The sequence below is a fragment of the Balaenoptera musculus genome, chromosome 5, assembly GCF_009873245.2.
Source record: "Balaenoptera musculus isolate JJ_BM4_2016_0621 chromosome 5, mBalMus1.pri.v3, whole genome shotgun sequence".
Classification (NCBI taxonomy): domain Eukaryota; kingdom Metazoa; phylum Chordata; class Mammalia; order Artiodactyla; family Balaenopteridae; genus Balaenoptera; species Balaenoptera musculus.
Window position 1 is genome coordinate 33,889,972 of NC_045789.1, and position 16,001 is coordinate 33,905,972.

A 16,001-nucleotide genomic window follows, 5' to 3' on the forward strand; every position below is an offset into this window, starting at 1 on the left:
ACTTGCAGTTAAGTGTGCTAAAAAAAAAAATCCAAATTCACATTGAATAAAATACATCTGTGTAAGGGATGCTCATCTTCCTGGATGCCTCTGAGAAGCACAGCACAGTAAAGGGAGTTCACTGGGGCCACGGAACATGAAAGGAAAAGACATGGTTCTCTAACAAGCACACAGAGATCAACCTAATTAACCGATCAATTTGGAGCGGGGGCAGATTAGGAAATCTGTTCCAGTGTCTCTTTGATGAAATTGATAGGCAAGTTTGGTGTAAATAGGTGGGGAGAAAGAGAGGGGGAGAGAGAGAAAGAGAGAGAAAGAGAGAGAGAGGAATGAATCTCAAGCAAGCAATTCCTTCCATGTCTCTGGTTGGTAGATTTTGAGGACAGCCCCCTCTCCAGTTTCACAGCTTTGCAAAATTTAACTGTTTCTCTGTGTTCCGCTGAAATACTTCATTTTAGAATCCCACAAAATGATTTTGTCTCCTGTTCATTTGTATTTGGAATTTAGAGTCTGACATCCATCCGAGCGGCGCAGGCTGTGGGAATTAGGGAAATAATGTTAGAGAGCTATTTAGATTTCTGCTTCTCATTCTACAAATATAAGGGGAAGATTTTAAATATTAGATAGAGAAAATAAAATATGGATAAAGAAGTATTCACACTTGGTCTTTATAGAATAATCATTGCAAACCTTTTCCAAATCTTTCTCCTAATTTTGCTTCAAATATTGTAGTAGCCTCTCTCTAGTTTCTATGGCTACATTCACTCTGTAGGGTTATGTTGGGCAAAGAATTTGAGCACAAACAGCTCCCACTATGGCTTTCAGCCCTGGGATCCTGACAGCTGGGAAGTGCGTGGCAAGTCATCTATTACAAATAATGAAGAATTGAAGTTTATCAATGATTTATTATATGGTATGTAAGCAGAATATTTCAAGATTATTACCATAAGGGTATCTCTCACTCACCCAAGTTCCAATTTGATTTTACTTCCTTTTCTTCTCTTTTATATCAGAGTTGAATTAATTCTACTCAAGTTCTGATGCAATCATCAATCCCCAAAAGGCCCCTCTTTTATCATATAATGGTTTTCTCTCCTACTTCCTGATCCCCACTCCAATCTCCCCCACTCCAGACCCCCTGACTCCTATTTTTATTTAGACATATGCATATACCTACTTGAATAATACATGGTATTGCTTTGTGTGTGTGTGTGTGTATTTAATTACAAAAGGCAATGTGCTAAAAATCTCATTCTCTTTCTTACTTTTATCCAACTTTATGCTTTTGCAATCCATCCTTGTTGTTGTATGTAAATCTAAGTATTACAGCTGACAGCTTACATATAACCACATCTGCCCTTGTCCTAGAGATGGACTCCTGGTTGACTCCAATTCTTTGCTGCTAGGAACACTCTCAGAGCTGTCCCCTCATGGATTATCCCCCCTCCAGTAGTTCGGGAGGGTTCCCATTTCCCTGCATCCCTTTCAGCACTCGATATTAATAAGATTTCCAATTATTTTTGACAATCTGATGATTTTAAAGTGGATTGCATTGTAATTGAAATTTGCATTTCTCTGATTACTAATGAAGTGAGTATCTCTTCATATGCTTATTAGCAATTTGGATTTCTCCTCTGAACTGCCTAAATCCTTTGCCTACATTTTCCCTATGTGGGTTTCCTCTATTTTTCTTGCCAACCTGCAAGACTTTCTTGGGGCTTTAATTTCTTATTGATTTTTGGACACTGCAAACATCTTTCCCCAGTGCTATCTGTCATGTAGGTTAACTGTTTTGAGCTGAAATCTTTACTTCTGATGTAGTCATACCCATCAATTTTCCTCTTATGGTTTATGTTGTTTGGGTCTTGCATAAGAAATTTTCTTCAGACCCCAGAGCCACAAAGATATTCTTCTACATACTCCTGATAAAATACGTATCTCTTCCCTTCATTCTTAGGTCTTTAATCCATTTGGATTTTATTTTTGTATATGTTGTAAGATGGGAATCCAACTTTTTTTCCCCATGGTGAGTCAGTTCTCCCAACACCATCCACTAAATGATCCATCTTCTCCCCACTGGTTTGGGAAGAAGTTTTATTATATACAAGTTTCCCATGGAAACATGGGTCAGTGGATAAGCTCTCTATACAATATCTTTGGCCAGTTTGCATGTTCTTGCACCTCTACCCCACAGTTTTATTATGGTAGTTTTGAAATATGTCTTAGTCAATATGTTTTCTTCAATGGGAGAGAAGGGTAAGGCAGCAGTTAGTAGACTGGGAATTTTATATAATCCCACAATCTCTCTTATCCTTGTCCTAACCCATTATTCCTACACTAAGTCACCCATGGGAGGGTATCCTACATGTGAACGTCATCTGCAATGTACGTCAAAAGGGGGAAAAAAAGACTAAAACATCTAAGCGATCACCTGTTTGCCCTGCACAATTCTTTGGAATTCAAATCATATGTCCTTCGAAGATAAGAGAGTGAATATTTTTTACTCTTAATCTTGAAAGTTATTACTTCAAAAACCTATAAAACAATTCTTCCATGGAAATGAAAGATCTTCAGGGATGATTTCACTGTGTCTCCAAAATTTACGAAGAGGGTAATATGTATGAAGCCACTGAGGGACAAAGTTGCTAGTAATTTGTTCGTTCCAACAGCCAATCTGTAGTAGAACTGAAACTACAACCCAGATTTCCTGAGACTTCCTTGTCAGCTTTACAAATTGGTATCCAGTGTCTCCTGTGTGCTTAACATCACTGCATGGAGTAGAAAAATGAATAAACAAACATGGTCTCTGCCTACATATTAATCAATCAGTGACTTGTCAGGAACCTGGGTTGTACCCTCACTCATAAAAGGATGGACCTATTATGAAGCTGGACAGTTTTTAGTCCATCCTATCAGCCAGAGGCCAATTCAAATACATTTTACACAGATCAGCTGGCAATCAGCTAAAAATTCTAACTAGATCCTGCCATGCTGGATTTACTGGCCAAATATAGACCTTGTCTCTAACTCAGATGAGACAAAATGGCATGCCAAGAATATCCTTCCAGAACAGGAATGAGACTGAAACTGCACTAAAGTTTCTGGATACTTGTAGTTGAAAAATTTCCAGATGAAGGAAAGCACAGAATATTCAGGCACAGAGGGGAAGGAAGGAAAGAAGGAGGGAAGGAAGGAAAGAAGGAAGGAAGGGGAAAAGGGAGGGAAAAGAAAAGAAAAGAAGAAAGAAAAAGAAAACAAAAAGAAAAAGCTGGTGCTCAGCCAGGAATAACTAGGAAAAGAAGACAGAATACAGCAGGAAGAGACACCACAAAAGAGCCTTGTCCCTTCAATGTCCCTGACTTCACCAGAACATGAATTACGTGGAATAAATATCAGCACTTAAACAGCAAAAATAGGGGGCGGCTGACACACAGAAAGTGTTCAATAATTATTAGTATTTTTTATAGTAGATAATTATCACTTAGAAATAATGGAACCAAGGAGTGAGTCAAACTATCACTTACAATCATGAAATAAACTGAATATTGTTCACATTATTTGTTATTTTTTGTTTTCCCTTAAGTCATATTCCTGAAGGAATTATCCCATTTAAAAATAATCCGGGCTTCCCTGGTGGCGCAGTGGTTGAGAGTCTGCCTGCTAATGCAGGGAACACGGGTTCAAGCCCTGGTCTGGGAGGATCCCGCGTGCCGCGGAGCAACTGGGCCCGTGAGCCACAGCTACTGAGCCTGCGCGTCTGGAGCCTGTGCTCCACAACAAGAGAGGCCGCGATGGTGGGAGGCCCACGCACCGCGATGAAGAGTGGCCCCCGCTTGCCGCAGCTAGAGAAAGCCCTCGCACGAAACGAAGACCGAACACAGCTATAAATAAATAAATAAATAAATAAATAAATAAAGTAGCTATTAAAAAAAAAAAATAGGTCTCTCTAAGCTACAGAAAACAAGATTCTTAAATTAAAAAAATAATAATAATAATAATCCATGTGTTGTCAATCAGAGCAAAAAATAAACCTAAAGCTAAGGAAAGGAAAACCACTTCTATTGTTTGATTTTTTAAATTTCAGCATATTCATATTTTGAATTCTAACTCAGTCTTCATAATTATTCAAAATTGTCTGGTGGACTAAGAGTAACATGAAAGGATATTGATAGTTTATTAAAATTTAAAAGCAGGTTAGATAACAGAATAATGTATCACTTAAGATTTCAGAGCCTAGAGCCAGACTGCTTGGTTCAAATCCCACCTCTTCCACTGAAATAGCTATGTAGCTTTGGGCAATATTTTTAACCTCTCCATGCTTCAGTTTCCTCATCTGTAAAATGAGAATAGAAATTAAACTTACCGCATAGGATTCTTGAAGTTATTCAATGAATTAATACATGGAAAATCAATCTGAACAGTGTCTGTTACATAATAATAAGTCAAGAAATATTAGTTATGATTAACATCATAACAGTATCATCCCATATCTATCTGTCTGCATAGAAAAATCTGTAAAGGTAGACCATCAAATTTTAACAGTGTTTATCTGTGGAAAGTGAGATTATGGAGTTTTCTTCTTCTTTCTATTTATCGGCATTTCTCTAATTTTTCCAACCATGAAAATACATTTATTTTGTAATAAGGAGAAGCAAGTTCTTTTAAATTTTTGACAAAAGATCTGTGAGATGGGGAGAATGGCACATCCACATAATCAAGGGTTACCAGCAAATAAACAGTCTAGCAAGGAGGTAAAGTTTTGAGTTCTATCCCAAAATAATCAGGGGGTTAGGGGGCTGATGAGGTTAAAAAAAACAAAGTGGAGGAGAGTGACATTCTTCTCCAAATTTTTGTTTTGTGCTTAAGGTTAAGGTTCAATACAGCAGTAAAATGAACAAAGAAATGAAGTACTGTGAAGGGTCACAGGGACAAACAAGGGCTGGCTCTGGAGTTTTGAAAGGCATTGGATAATTTCATGACAATTAATAACATCCGCAGTCCTGCTGGTCAGGCTAATGGCAGGGGTAATTAGAGCCTGTGCTCCAAGACAGATGACTGCTTGTCAGAGGGAAGAGCAATTCCACCTGGGGCCACATGTTGCTCAGGCATAGGCAGGGCCAAGAGGGGGTGGGTCAAGGGGTGGGGCCTTGCCTGGAAGAACCCTACCTGATCACAGCAAATGAATGACCTCCTCTGGCCTTTGTGGGCAGATTCTCATCTCACAAAGGAAACAGTGGATGCAGGTGCTGCTCAAGTCTTGGATCTGGATGTAAAACCGGCCCACCCTAATATCCTGCAGTGAAATATTTCACACTACACATACCCAGGATTTAGGCTTAAAAAATACATTCAGTTCAAAGAAGTTGTGAAATCCACAAATTCTATTATTAACCCAGCAGTTACCCAGCAATGATTATGCACTGGGGGGATGATGTTCCAGTTACTAAATTAACAAGTGATCATTTCAAGACATAATCTTTCTTCAAGGACAAAGAGAACAATGGGTTTCATGTGAATATTTTGGTCTCTCCTTGTCTCTAAACCAGCTTACGTTGTTCAGTTCTTTAATCAGGATGACTGATATATCTTTTCTAAAATCTTTATTATAAAATGAAAACATGTATTTTTAAAGTGATGGTTTCCATCTAGATAAGTCTCAGAATGAATCCTTCCATCCACAAGATGGTTCACCATAAAGAATGTTAAAGGAGAACACTTGTAATGCCACTTAGGAGTTTGTCCCAATAATTTTACCTAAGCAAAAACTAAATTAAACAACTACATCAGTAGACTTCTTTTCTTTCTCAGAGAATGTTAGACCTCCTAGAGTAATGGAAATTAAAAAAAAAAAATGGGACCTAATCAAACTTACAAGCTTTTGCATGGCAAAGGAAACCATAAACAAAATGAAAAGACAACCTACAGAATGGGAGAAAATAATTTGCAAATGATGCGACTGACAAGGGATTAATCTCCAAAATATACGAACAGCTCACACAGCTCAATATCACACACACACACAAAAACCAAACAACTCAATCAAAAAATGGGCAGAAGATCTAAAAGAACGTTGCTCCAAAGAAGACATACAGATGGTCAAAAGGCACATGAAAAGATGCTCAACATCACTAATTATTAAAGAAATATAAAAGAAAACTACAATGAGATATCACCTCACACCAGTCAGAATGGCCATCATCAAAAAATCTACAAATAATAAATTCTGGAGAGGGTGTGGAGAAAAAGGAACACTCCTACACTATTGGTGGGATGTAAATTGGTACATTCACTATGGAAAACAGTATGGAGGTTTTTAAAGAAAAAAAAGAAACTAAAAATAGAGCTACCACATGGTCCTGCAATCCCACTTCTGGGCATATATCCAGAGAAAAACATAATTTGAAAAGATACATGCACCCCAGTGTTCTAGCAGCACTATTTACAATAGCCAAGACATAGAAGCAACCTAAGTGTCCATCAACAGATGAATGGATAAAGAAGATGTGGTATATATATACAATGGAATATTACTCAGCCATTTAAAAAAATGCAATAATGCCATTTGCAGCAACATGGATTGACCTAGAGATTATCATACTAAGTGAAGTGATCCAGACAGAGAAAGACAGGTATCATATGATATCGCTTATATGTGGAATCTAAAAAAAAAAAAAAAATGATACGAATGAACTTATTTACAAAACAAAAACAGACTCACAGACATAGAAAACAAACTTATGGTTACCAAAGGGGAGGGAGGGAGGGATAAATTAGGAGCTTGGGATTAAAATATACACTACTATATATAAAATAGATAACCAACAAGGACCTAATGTATAGCACAGGGAACTTTACTCAACATCTTCTAATAATCTATAATGGAAGAGAATGTAAAAAAGGAACATACGTATATATCTGAATCACTTTGCTGTACACCTGAAACTAACACAACATTGTAAATCAACTACATTTCAATAAAAATTTTTAAAAAAGAATGTTAGACCTCTTCATGCAGTGCTACACAACTCTAAAAAAAGAATCCTAACCAACTTCAACTTAAACATTTTAGATCCAACAAAAGCATTTATCTCAAATTTCTCCTGGAACCCCTCTAAAATGACAGAAAAGGAATTGAAAATGTTTAAAAGCAAAAACCAGAAAAGTTGATGACAGCCGACCAGTGATGTCAATGAACCATTACAGGAAAGAAAGCATACGTATGGGATCTGGGACTTCCTTTTCTAGCAATATGACAGACTAGACATTCTGACAAACTCTATAGCCAAAACACACTGATGTGCTAGGTAAATTACATGCAAGCAAGAGACAAGGAGATGGAAAATATGAAGACAGGTTAAGAAAAGTGGAAGACCAAGTGAGAAAAAAAGAAGAAGAAAATAGAGAAAGCAGAGGAAATGCAAATGTTATTGAACAAATATTGATGAAAAGCATGAATCTACTGATTCGGGAAAAAATCCATCTCAGAAGAAATTCACCAGGTTAATAATCTCCTACTTTTTTTAGTTGGGTGGTAAATTCATGGGTGTTCATTGCATTATTGTGCTTTTAATATACATGTATGTTAAATATATTTTTCAAAATGTATTCATAATGACATATGTTAGTAAGTTAAAGTATTTTGAGAAGCATGAACCACTTAGGCCTCAGCTTTCCAGTCTTTGCTAGGTTCCTTTATATATATATGTTTTTTTAATTTTGTTTATTTATGTATATATATGTATGTATGTATGTATGTATGCATTGGCTGCGTCAGGTCTTCCTTGCTGCGTGCGGGCTTTCTCCAGTTGTGGCGAGCGGGGGTTACTCTTCGTTGTGGTGCGCAGGCTTCTCACTGCGGTGGCCTCCCTTGTTGCGGAGCATGCGCTCTAGGCACGCAGGCTTCAGTAGTTGTGGCGCGCGGGCTCAGTAGTTGTGGCTCGCGGGCTCTAGAGCGCAGGCTCAGTAGCCGTGGCGCACGGGCTCAGTTGCTCCATGGCATGTGGGATCTTCCCGGACCAGGGCTCGAACCCACGTCCCCTGCATTGGCAGGCGGATTCTCAACCACTGCGCCATCAGGGAAGCCCTGCTAGGTTCCTTTAGAAGAGTGAGGAAGGTTGGGGAACCAACAAAAAGCAAGTCTACATATGTGCAGGCGCCTGGAAAGCCTCAGAGGCTGGATGCACAACATACCTGTGAACACAGGGGTGAAGGATAAGGCCAAAAACTAGAAGACTGGTTAAAAGTCTGTACAATGAATAATTAGAGCCAGATTCCATCCCTCCACATACGTAGCCAGAAGGCTGTCCTTTCTTTACCCGAGAAGATTGGAGGATTTCTCTCTGGAAAAACTGAGTCAAAAGGGATGCCTTGGGGACACCAAACTTAGCTGAAAAACTTCTTGAAAGCCTCCTGGCTTTAATGAGTTCCTTCTCCCTCCCCCATAACCCCTCACCTTGTTTAGCTCCTATAATTCTAGCTTCCAGAGCTCTAATCACTCCCACTCTAACTCCAAGACCAGAGAAATGAAGAAATGAAATGACCCAAAAGAGAACATCTACATTCTCTTATTTCAATAGAAAGGATTGATGATAAAGTTGAGGAACTCTTCCAAGAAGTAGAATAAACAAGGTGGAAAATTGCAGGGAAAAGATAAGAAAATGTGAATATCAATCAAGAGGTCCAACATAAAAGTAGCAGGAGTTCCAAAATGAGAAAAGAGAAAAACAGGAAGGGGAGAAACTATTAAAGAAATAACACAAAAAATCCTGCAAATTAAAGGACACAAGTATATATCTTGAAAGGGCCCATTGAGTACCCAGTAAAATGAATAATAAAAAAATCCACCCCAAGTCATTATGAGTGAAATTTCAATAAAGTAAGAATAAAAAGAAGATCCTAACAGCTTTGGTGCAGGGAGTAGGAGGAAGAGGTACATATAAAAGAACCAGGAATATTATCAGACTTTTCAATGGCCCCAATAAAACCTCATTGACAGCAGAGTGATGCTTTCAAATACACGGAAGAAAAAATATTTCCTACTTAGAGTGTTATACCCAGCCAAGTTATCAATCAAATGTGAGCATAGAATAAAAGATAATTCAAGCACACAAGTTTATCTTGCATGCACTCTTTGTTAGAGGTTGTGCTCCAGTAAAACAAGGAAGCAAACCAATATGGGAGCCAAGAAAAAGTGGAATCTAACACAGGAGAGAGATCGAAGGAACTCCTAAAATGATGGAAAGATCAAGCAATAAAAATAGAGGCATGTTATTTAGAAATTTGGGGATGAATACCAGAAAAAAAAAAAAAAGTAGAAAAACCTGAATGTGGTTGCCTCAGGAGAATGGAACCTGGGATTGAGTAAGTGTGGGGCATGATGGCTATTTTTCAATGTGTCTTTGAGTACTATTGGATTTCTGAAAATCTATATGCATATATTAAGTGAAATTTTAAAACATTTAAATAAAAAAAATCTAGCCTAGGACACCTGGGAACCTAGTCCTTTTTTAAAAGTATCAGCTATAGCTTATTTTTATATATTCAGTTTTGCCATTTAAGCAATGAAGCACATTAGAGAAAAACTGGAAACAATAAAGAAATGGAAATAAAGAAATATATTACCCATAATCCCATAGTCCCACTTTAATCATTCCCTTAACAGGCTTTTCACATGTAAATTTATAGTTGCGGTTGTGGCTTCCACACAGCTATCCTGCTTCCCCCCTACGACATTATATCATGATTAATTTCCAGCTTGCTGCATAGGCTCATAACCATCTTTCTTAATGGCTTGATGACTTGTTGATCTGAGTGTCCAATAACATGGATCACCACCCTCCCTCCCTACCTCATGTTGTTCTTTTCTCTGTTCTTTAGACTCTCCAAGCCCGTGTTCCTCTAAAGGCCTCAGCCCTGGGATGCTCTTCCTCAGGATGGCTGCTTGGCTGTCCCCCTTCGAAAATCAGCTTAAATCCAGCTCCCACAAGACCTTCCTTTACCCTCAAACTGAAATAAGTCTCTTTTTTTTTTCACATCCTGTTTTCATTGTGGCAGTTTTTACCCAGTCCTTTCCTTTTTTATTTCTTGGTTTATTTATTTATTTATGGCTTGCCTCTTCAATAAATTGTAAGGTCCATGAAATCAGGAATTATATATGTCCTTTTTCCCACTCCATGTCCAGCACAGAGAGCAGAGAATGGCACAAAGAAAGTACTCAGTACCTATGTGAGGGGATGAATGAATGAGTTAATAAGTGACTGACCGATGAACAGATGAAAAGCTAACTGCTTCAGGCCACAGAGAGAAACCTGAGGCCAAACAGGAATAAACAGTGAGTCTGGAGATCTGCTCCTAGGCCTGGCCACCACTAACCAGGTGCATGACTTGGAATAAGGCACACTTCACCTCTCTGTGCCTCATCTTCTCACCTATGAAATGAGAGGTTGGAGAAAGTGGCCTCCATCATCTGTTTCAACAAGTACTGAGGTCTGCACCTTTGCAAGTCACTTTAGTAAAGATTTCTTTTGTGAGTTTTGGAAAATAACTTTTTGGTTCCATTTCCGAGGATGAGTAGGAATTTCAGTCAAACAACTATACGTTTTTTTCTGCATGACAACAAGCAATTAGTTTTAATAGTTCTTGTCTCTGTCTTTTCTCTCATGAGAGAGAGAAATGCATTCATTGATCAGGTAAATGAGGCAGCCTGCAATTGGAGAATGCCTTGACATACAGAAAGTTTCTTGATAGGCAATGATTCTTTAGGGAAACCGTATGGAACGGTGGTTGTCTTCATCCATTTGGGCTGCCATAAGAAAATACCACAGACTGGGGTGGCTTATAAACAATAGTTCAGGAGGCTGGGAAGTCCAAGCTCAAGGCACTGGCATATTCAGCATCTGGTGAGAGCCCACTTCCTGGTTCCTGTCTTTTTGCTGTGTGCTCACATAACGGAAGGGAATGAGAAAGCCTCTCTGGGGCCTCTTTTAAAAGGTCACTAATCCCATTCATGAGGGCTCCACCCTTTGATCTATCACCTCCCAAACGACCTACCTCCTAATACAATCACAGTGGGGGTTAGGTTTCAACATATGAATTTTAGGGGGACACAAACATTCAGACCATAGCAGTGGTTAAGAGCACGTCTGATGTCAGGCATACTAAGGTTCACGAACTTGGGCAGGTTACTTAGACAGAGAAGGTAGCATAGTGGTACTAAAAGCTAGAGCTAGACTGTTGGGATTGAGTCCCAGCTCTGCTGCTTAGAGCTGTGAAACCCCTCATGTCTCAGGATCCCATCTGAAAATGGAGTTGAGAAAGTTCCTACTTCATAAGGTTGTTGTGAAGATCAACAAATATCAAATTTATAGGACACTTTGGACAGCAGGAACTGAGAACACACAGTCACCACTATTTGAGTTTGCTGCTGTTGTTGTCTTATTGTTGCTTAATCCCTCCAAGTCTGTTTCTTCATTCATTCATTCAATGAATATTTACCAAGTGCATTTGAAGAAGCATCGTATCACTTGATTAACTTAAGACAAAGCTTCTGAGCCTCAATTATATTGCCATTAGCATATAGGACTGGGGTTAGGAGTGCTAATCTCTCTTGCAATAGTTCTCAAATACACCCCCTAGCAGTATACTTGGGGGAGAATTGCCTTTTGAGTGTGCTGGTCATCCATGGGAGCACTCTCCTCCACCACTCTGCAGCATCCCCACCCCTCCATCGTCCTATCAGAGGTCAGCCCACTATGTGCTCAAGGTCAACTCTCCTGATTCCCATCTGGGCCAGAACAAGCAGGGGAGATAAATGATAGGGAGAAGGGAGACAGCAACTCAAAGGTGCGAAATACATTCAGACATTCAGAGAAAGAAAGAGGTGGGTGATAACATACCAGAAGATATGAATTTGGAATCTGGTGTTCATCTCAACTTTCACTCTGTTATTTCCCTCATCTCCATTCCTAATCATGTGACAATACTTCTGGAGCAAGGATTTGGACCAAGGATCAATGATCAGTGAGTGAAATATAAAATATTTAGAAGTAAATAATGTCAAATTTATAAGGAAAGTAGTATAAAAATTGCTAAGATGATATTTATTCACTTGCACATAGAAGAATTAAAAATTTAAGCTTATAATTAAATGAAAGTAGAGCTTGAGATTATAGCCATTGAATAATTCTTGGATCAATAACTAAAATTTATCATTGTGGACTATTTCTATTTCTCCTATTCCATATTCAGAATTAACATCAATGATTATGTTCTGTCCACCCGTTTGAAGTAGGATTTCAAAATTCAAACAGAACTCATAATTTTCTTACACAAGCCTGGTATTTTTCCATGTTTCCTATCTCCATCTAAATAAGTCATAAAACCTAGAAGTTATTCTTCACACTTCAGCAAATCCTATCAAACTGAGCACAGAAATATCTCTCAAATTGGTTGATGTTTTTCTTAGTTCAAAATAGTTATGTTTAGGGACTTCCCTGGTGGTCAGTGGTTAAGACTGCACACTCCCAGTGCTGGGGACCTGGGATCGATCCCTGGTCAGGGAACTAGATCCTGCATGCATGCCGCAACTAAGAGCCCACTTGCTGCAACTAAAGATCCCGTCTCCCGCAACTAAGACCCAGTGCAGCCAAATAAATAAATAAATATTCTTTTTAAAAACATTTATGTTTAGGATATTAAAAGAAAAATATAAAAAATAAAATCTATAAAAATTAAGAAGGAATCATTAAACAAAAACAGGCAATGCTATAATAAGAATAATAAGAACATGCTATAATAATGCTATAATAAGAATAGGTGGATGGGGAAACCAATTAGGAATCTCAGAAATAAACAAAAAGTCACTAAAATATAAAAAAATCAGTAGATGCAATTAAATTTAAATTGGATATAGTCACAAAGATATTTAGTGAGTGGGAAGACAGTCCTGCAGAAATCACCCAGGATACAACACAGACAAACAAAGAAATACTGAATGTGAAAAGAGGAGATAAGAGACGTGGTGTGGTAGCCTTTCTCCAAAGAGGGCCGCCATTGATGTCTTCTCCCCCTGGAAGCACATGCTACTCTCCTATCAAGAAGTGGGTTTTCCCCTTCCCTGGAATACCAGCTTTTTATTGCTTTAAAAACATAAAAGATCTCAAGCAAAATAATAAAATGTTAACAATTTGTTAAATTTGAATGGTGAGTTCTTTTGTGGTTTATTTGGAAATTTTAAATGTTAACAAAATGGATTTTTTCACCAATAATTTATGGAAATCAATTCCTTTGCTTTCCCTTTCAGTCACAACCCATATGTAACTCTGCCTGTGTGTGGGTCAGTGATAGTCCCTTGTTTGGTTTGGCCCTGTGGGAGGAGAAGTGAGATCCCACCACTCCCTGAATGTATGCATCAGCATTTGGGTCTCCGATGCTGCCAGATGGAGCTGGACTGTGTCCCCCTCCTCACTCACAAATTTATGTAGGGCCGGAGAAGAGGTTCCCAAGTACCTGACTATGTTTGATGAACCAAGTTCCCAAATGAAACCAAATTGCACTTTTTAAAAAATGCAGTCCTGAGAGGAAATTTACTTAAGGAAGGTGACCCTTACTTGGAAGTTGAAGGGATGTGGGGGATCAGAGGCAGAGGAAGTTGATGCCGAGGAAAATGGGCAGAGATCTGTAGGAGTAACAAAGGAGCAACGTGCACATGAACATGAACCTGGGTCCACCAGGGCTTCTCCTGACCATAAGCCTCACCTCAGAGCCAGCCTGCTAGGCCAGGGCAAAGGCCAAGAAGGATGGCTGTTCCCAGCCCCCAGGGACCAGTGCTGGTCCCCTCTCCTGGCAGGTGGCAGCAGGCAGGCAAAACAGGGGCTGATTGATGGACAGATCTAATCCATCCCAGTGATTCTCAGGAATATTTGGGGAGGAAAACCCAAGAAAAATCTGAGCTTTCTGCTGACTTGGCAGGTAGGCTTTGGGCCTTTGTGATTTAGGGATTTGAGAGGAATCATGTCTTATTTTGGAGATACAGAGAGATGATGGCTGGGCTTTAGGCTATTGACTTTATCTCCATCATTCGTACACTCAGCGAAGGGGAAGCAGAGGTGGAAATATTGCAACACAGCTTCCCCAAATGCCAGTGCAGTCAGTAAGGCTCCCAGATCGCACTGTTTAATACCATCCACCTCATCCTAGCGCTCCCCATCCCCCTCCCTGCCGTATCTCCTCAGTAGAACTAGTGCCTTCATTTTTAAAGTACTTAACTTTTTTTCTCTCTCCAACTAGAATATAACTCCATGACATCCAAAATTAACAGTTCTTTTCACTTCTGGTTCATAAGTTTTAGAGCAGCACCCGGTACAATGTAGGAGATCAGTAAATATTTGAATGAATGACTGAAACTGTGCTAGGTTTAGGAGAGTCAGACATCACATATGTCACCAATACCCTCACACACACACACACACTCTCACACACATATACACACACAGACTCACACACATTACACACATACACACACACACACACTTCTTTCCCATGGCCCAGGTTCTTGGAAAGGAGGATATCCAATTGTGGACGATGGAAATTTGACCGTAAGTAGTCATGTCAGGACGGCCTAGGTGAGAGTAAAAACCTGCCCAGTAGCCTCCCAATGCTCGCCCTTCCCAGGCCTCAGGGCCTCACACTTGCTGAATTTCAGGGGGATCTAGAGGGTAGGAGGGCCAGAAGGAATACGAATTGCGCACCAACTTTCTGGTTTTAACAACAAGCTGTAACCCTGAGGGGGTTGGAGGGAAGCAGGGCCTGCACCCACCCCCAACATTCCCTAAGGACCAGAAATGAGCCAAGCCGAGGTCAGCAGCAGGGGTGGCACCCGGAGCAGGGGGCTGGGTTGACTTTCCACTTTGCTCTCTGTGGCCCCTGGAGAAGTAGTCTCCCCTCAGGTCCAAATCCCAAACTTCCAGCAGCTTCTCTAGCTCCTTACACTAGTCCAGGAAAGAAAAGAGTTTGGGGAGGAAGAAAGGAGGGGCAAGGAAGTGGGGCAGGAAGACCGAGAGCATCTCGCCAGGTGCAGGCAGGGAGGGGCTGCGGCCGGGGGAGGAGCCGTGATGGGGAGGCAGGGCAGGGCTTCACTAGAGCTTTGATGCCATGTCGAGTAAGCAAATTCACTTTTCTGCCCTTGGAGGGACTAGGAGGGGGGATTCCCAAAACAATGTCCACAGTGGACTTCTGAAGCCTGGCTGGGCCCCGCTTCTGAAAGGATTTTGAGTCGTAACAGCGACAAGAACATGGTGGCTTTTTGCATGGTCCCTGGACCAGCTTATCTGACTTCCTGACCTTCAGGAGACGAGCCAGGTGACTTGTTCACCTTCTCTCCCCTTCCTTGACAGGCCCAGGTTATCAGGAGAGGATCTGCGGGGGAGGGGTTCCCTCCCTTTGGTATTTCCTATTGTACAAGCTGCCAGAGGCGATTACACTGGCGGAACTAATAACTCTGTGTATAAGCTTCTCATTCTGGTACAACAAACATAGGTTATGAGTTTCTCTCCCTAATTTAATCCTTGCTTAAAGTCTTTTCCTCACCTGTGGAATTCGGCACTTGCCCTGCTAAAGGCCTCTGTCTTTGTTCAGGCCAAAGGCACAAACATCAAGGCCAACTCCCCACTTCAGGCCTTCTTTCTCATGTTTTCTGTTTTTCCTTCCCTCCCCCTCTCCCCGCTTCCCTTCTCCCCACCCTACCCCCTGCCCCAAACCCACTTTATTCCTCTGAAATTACTGACACGGCCTTCCCCACTGGCAGCCTGAGTTTCCAGGCCACTGCCCAAACAACTCACAGCATTTATTCTACATGCCTCTTCCAGGCAGAAGAGGTGGCAACAAATCCTAAGTAAAATGCAAATTTGCTGCAGTGAGCTCATGCTTCTGCACAGACAGATTAGACCCACATCATTAAGTGCACGTGGACCTTCCGTGGTTAGGGGTGCTGGCCCCTGGTTTAG